Here is a 5,913-nt window from a genome sequence, read left to right as displayed (position 1 = left end):
CTCCTGGCACTGCTTTCTTGGTGGTATGAGGTTCCCATGTGTCTCTGCTTGCTTCTCTCTTTTATATCTCAAAAGAGATTGGCTTAAGACACTATCAAATCTTGTAAACCTCATCAGTATAACTGCCACTAAACCATCTTATTACATCATAGTGATCGAATTTACAACACATAAGGAAATTGTATCAGATTACAAAATGGTACTCAATCATACAATACTGGGAATCATGACCCAGCCAAGTTGACAGATATTTTGGGGGGACATATTTAAATCCATGACATTCCAGTCTTTGGCCCCGCAAAATTCATGTCTTTGCCACATATAAAACATATTCACCTCATCATATCATAATAAAAGTCTTAAATCAACTCCAAGTCCAAAATCCAAAAAACTCCTCTTCATCTGTGAAATCTAGAATACAAGTTAGCAGCTTCCAAAGTTACAATGGCAGAACAGGCACAAGCTAGACATTTCCATTACAAATGGGAGAAATTGCGGGGAAAGAAGGCATAACAGGCACCAAGCAAGTCGTTAGAACACACTACATTAGCCCTCAAGGCTTGAAAACAATCCTCTGTTATCTGAGACCATTTACACAATAGCCCTGCCCTCTAGACTCTAGGTAATGGCCACACTCTCTAGGTTCTGAGTGGAGGTCCCTCAGCCCTGGGCTTCAGCTCTGCCTTCCAGGCCCACTGGGACAGCAACTCTTCTCCTTTGGTTTTAGGTGCACCATTCTACTAGTCCATCAGAGTGACAACTCCACCCTTTGAAATACCAGAGGCCATGGCTCTACCCTTTGAAACCCCAGAGGTCTCAGCCATACTTTTTGAGACTGAGGCAGCTTGGCTTCTTGTGTTCCTTGTCTCTTCAGCTTCTGCCTCCTGTGGCCTCTTGGCGCTCGGGCCTCACGCCTGCATCTGCCCTGCTGGGGCAAATGTTCCAAAAGCTCTGTGGCTTCACCGATAAGTGCCTGGAGGCACCCTACTCCACCAGAAAGCCTCCTGCACACAGGCACTCAGCTCCCTCACTCCGTGGGTCGGCTCCAGTGCTGTCTTGTGCTGTTCTCCTGGTTCTGCTGCTGCTGGTTCTCTGCCACTGCTGGTCCTCTGTCACTGCCACTCCTCTGTCCATTCACAGTTTCAAAACCACTTCCACATTTTAGGCATCTGTTAGAGCAGCACCCCACTCTCTTGGTACCAAATTTTGTCTTAGTCATCTAGTGCTGCTGTAACAGAAATACCACAGATGGATGGCTTTAACATAGAGAAGTTTATTCTCTCACAGTCCAGTAGGCTACAAGTTGAATTTCTGGGCATCAGCTCCAGGGGAACGCTTTCTCTGTCGGCTCTGGAGGAAGGTCCATGTCATCACTCTTCCCTTGGTCTGGGAGCTTCTCTGTGCAGGAACCTCATACCACCAAGAAAGCAGTGCCAGGAGCAGAGCACGCATCCTTTGGACCTGAGGTGAGACAGGAGTGGAGACCATGGGCATTTGGACGACTTCTTCATGCAACTTAGCTTGTGCCTTCAGGTCCTGCTTGGGCCCGATCTCGTATATACCACTTCCATTTAATGACGGAGTGCTGCTGTGCATGTCCAACTTTATAACTCTGTTGGTCAGACAACACCCAGTTCATGATGGGCAGCTCAGGCCTCATGGTGACTTGGTAACCCATGGTTAAGTGTTCAGTCTTTACTAAGGCCCAGTAACAAGCCAAAAGCTGTTTCTCAAAAGGAGAGTAGTTATCTGCAGAGGATGGCAGGGCTTTGCTCCAAAATCCTAAGGGTCTGCACTGTGATTCACCAATAGGGGCCTGCCAAAGACTCCAAACAGCATCTCTATCTGCCACCGACACTTCAAGCACCATTGGATCAGCCGGATCATATGGCTCAAGTGGCAGAGTGGCTTGCATAGCAGCCTGAACCTGTTGCAGAGCCTTCTCTTGTTCTGGGCCCATTCAAAACTAGCAGCTTTTCAAGTAACTTGATAAATAGGCCAGGGTAGCATACCCAAAAGAGGAATATGTTACCTCCAAAATCCAAAGAGGCCCACTAGGTGTTGTCCCTCCTTTTTAGTTGTGGCAGCAGCCAGATGCAATAACTTATCCTTCACTTTAGAAGGAATGTCTTGGCATGCTCCACACTACTGGACCCCTAGAAATTTCACTGAGGTGGAAAGTGCCTGAATTTTTGTGGGATTAATTTCCCACCCTTTAGCACACAAATGTTTTATTAATAAGTCCAGTCATTGACACTTCTTCCTTACTAGGTCCAATCAGCCTAATAACATCAACGTAATGGACCAGTGTGACATCTTGTGGAAGGGAAAGGCAATCAAGTTCCCTGAGGACTAAATTATGACACAGGGCTGGAGAGTCGACATAGCCCTGAGGTAAGAAGTGAAGGTATATTGCTGGCGTTGCCAGCTGAAAGCAAACTGCTTCTTGTGGTCCTTTGAAACAGGTATGGAGAAAAGGCATTAGCCAGATCAATAGCTGCATACCAGGTACCAGGAGATGTATTAATTTGCTCAAGTAATGAAACTATATCTGGAACAGCAGCTGCTATTGGAATCACCATCTGATTAAGTTTTCGATAATCTACTGTCATTCTCCAAGATCTATCGTTTTTTTGCACAGGCCAAATAGGCAAGTTGAATGGGGATGTGGTGGGAATCACCACCCCTGCATCCTTCAACTCCTTGATGGTGGCAGTAATCTCTGCAATCCCTCCAGGAATATGGTATTGCTTTTGGTTTACTATTGTCCTAGGTAGGGGCAGTTCTAATGGCTTCCACCTGGCTTTTCCTACCATAATAGCTCTTACTCTATTTGTCAGGGATCCAACGTGGGGGTTCTGCCAGTTGCTGAGTATATCTGTTCCAATTATGCATTCTGGAACTGGGGAAATCACTACAGGATGGGTTTGGGGACCCACAGGACCTACTATGAGATGGACATGAGTCAAGACTCCATTAATAACCCGACCTCCATATGCCCCTACTCTGACTGGTGGGCCACAGTGATGTTTTGGATCTCCTGGAATTAGTGTCAGTTCAGTATCCAGTAATCCTTGAAAAGTCTGATTATTTCCTTTTCCCCAATGAACAGCCACTCTTGTAAAAGGCCGTAGATCCCTTTGGGGAAGGCTGGGAGAAAGATTAACAGTAAAAATTTTTCGCAGTGTAGTGGAGTCCTTCCTCAAGGGGATCAGCTTCCCCTTCATTCAAGTAGTTGTGGGTCTTTAAACTTGCTCCAATCTGGGAATTGATTGAGGGACCATGACTCTCTATTCTGACGATTGGAGTCAGACTGCTGCTCACCTGAACTAGAATTCATCTGTTTGTACACATCAAGTAAATATTTAGTAAATTTACTATCTATTTCACTCCTAGGGACACCATAACTAAGTAGTGAATGCCATAAATTCATACAAGTCAGACTATTCTGATTACTGCTTTAACTCCGCTGTCCATCACTGTAACCATGCCCACCTTGTCTTTTGTCAATTGAGTGCTGCCACTTGGTCCCTACTACCACTGGGTCTAATCAGCCCCATTGTAGTTAGGTGTCTTAATTCAGTTAGGGGAGTTCCCACTGTCAAATCTGATTTACATAAAATAGCAATCACAGCAGTCTTCAAGGATGCTGGAGCTCCCTTCGCAAATTTGTTCCTCACAGTTTTGGTAAAAGGTGTGTCCTCTGGGCACTCCATGTGTGGGTCTGTGGGTCTAACCTGATAAATCTACTCTAGTATGCCAACTTCCCTAAGCCTTTTGATACCTTCTTCTACAGTATACCAAGGCAGGTCTGGTACTTCAATTTGATTTAGTGTAGGCCACCTCATAATCCATGGTTCAGCAACCCAACTGAATAAACTATTAGATCCTTTTCTAACTTCTCGAGCTGAAACATTGAATGAAGAATCTGTGCTTAGTGGACCCATATATAAACTCAGACTGATCCATCTTTATGTTCCTTGCACCATTATCCCACACTCTAATAGCCATTCCCACACACATTCCCCAGGTTTCTGTTTGTACATATTAGAAAAGACAAGCAGTTCTTTTGGAGTGTAGCATACCTCTTCCTGGGTCACACTTTGTACTTCACCTTTTGGGGATTGCTGGGACTTAAGTCTAGTTACAGGTCAGAAAACCAGAATCAGTAGTGTGGAATTGTTTTGAGAACATTCAGCATTGTCTTGTAAAGCATCTGCCTCGGGCTATGCCCCAGGCTCTTTAGAGGCAGCTGGGCTAGGGCTAATCTCATTAGATGGGAGTGGAGGGGCTAATGGTTTTTCTGGGCAAGGTGGTTTAGCAGACAAACATGAAGTGATCTCTTCAGATGGGACTGGTTCTGCTGGCAGGAGTGATTCAACAGAATTTAGGGGCTCTGTCCCCAGCTTCCTGATTTTATGCGCATATGTCCCCATCCCAAGTTTCAGGATCCCATTTCTTCTCAATCAGTGCCCTTACTTTAACTTCAGACACCTCTCAAGGTTGGCAATTGAGCTGGTGTTTAATTCAGCCCGTCTTACAATAAGACTCTGGGTTTGGTTTTCGGCAATTTCAGCTCTGTTACTACAAGAAATAAGGCTTTCTTTCAAAGCACAGGTGGAAGTCTTGAGGTCATTTATAAGGCACCTGAGCTTTGACTCTGAAACCCTGAGCGTTATCTCTTTCTTTCACCAGTTGGTCTAGCAAAAGTCGGACCAACCAACCAGCTTCCTTATGCTTCTAATTCTGACAAAACTGTAGAAGGATATCACGCACGTGTTCACCCAGAGACTCGCTTTTCACCAATACCTGTTCTACCAGTGGTGATATTTTGCGTATTTGTATCACCACCTCACGCCATGGATTAGCAGTGCCCTCTTTACCGCTGGAAGCAGAGTCATCAACATCTTTAAGACTAACCAGACTTGAGAACCAATTTAGAAAACTCATCCTGACAATTTTGTTTCTCTAGAACCACTCTCAGTACCAAATGTCTTAGGCTGGGTTCTCTAGAGAAGCAAAACCAGTAAAGCATATAAATATATACAGAGAGAGATTTTTATCAAGGAAACAGCTCACACGATTGTAGAGGCTGGAACGTCCCAAGTCCATGGGTCAGGATAGAAGCTTCTCTCAATTCACGTAGCCACAGGGGCTGGTGAACCCAAGATTGGCAGGTCAGAGAGCAGGGTTCCTGCTCTGTTTTCTACCACAGCTGTACCATTTTCTATTCCCACTAGCAATGGGTAAGGATTCCAATTTCCTCACATCCTCACCAACATCTGTTGTTTTCCTTTTTTTAATCTTAGCCTTCCTAGTGAGAGTGAAATGAAACTCATTGTGATTTTGATTTGCATCTCTCTGACGGCTAATGACACTGAGCATCTTTTCATGTGTTTGGTGGTCATTTGAATGTCCTCTTTCGTGTCCCCATAGGGTTTTCTTGGCTGTAATCTTTATAGAAGAAGATCACCAGGTCTTTCTCCCACAGAGCAACTGGGTGGGTTTGAGCCACCAACATTTTGGTTAGCAGTTAAGCACTTAATCATTGCACCACCAAGCCTCCTTGACCTATTAGGACAAGGGAGGCACAATCTCAGGTAGAGGGAAGAGCCCAGGAGTTTGAGCTTTGCTCTACTTCTTACTAGCTGTGTGGCTTTGGACAAACACCTGACCTCCTGGAACTTTTGCATCATTTATAAAACAGGAGTAATATTACTTACCTCACAGGGCTGTGGTAAGAATTAAATGAAGTGACATATGCAAAAATGATCCTTTCCTTCAAGACACTTACAAACATGATGGGGGAAAATCTAACGCATTAAATAATTGGAGAACAACATAAGATCATGTCTTCACTTCTTCCTAAATCTAGATGCAAAATAAAATGATTAATTTGATTAAGTATGTTAT

This window comes from Trichechus manatus, unplaced genomic scaffold (genome assembly GCF_000243295.1).
Source record: "Trichechus manatus latirostris isolate Lorelei unplaced genomic scaffold, TriManLat1.0 scaffold00081, whole genome shotgun sequence".
Classification (NCBI taxonomy): domain Eukaryota; kingdom Metazoa; phylum Chordata; class Mammalia; order Sirenia; family Trichechidae; genus Trichechus; species Trichechus manatus.
Note: the sequence above shows the minus strand (reverse complement) of the source record.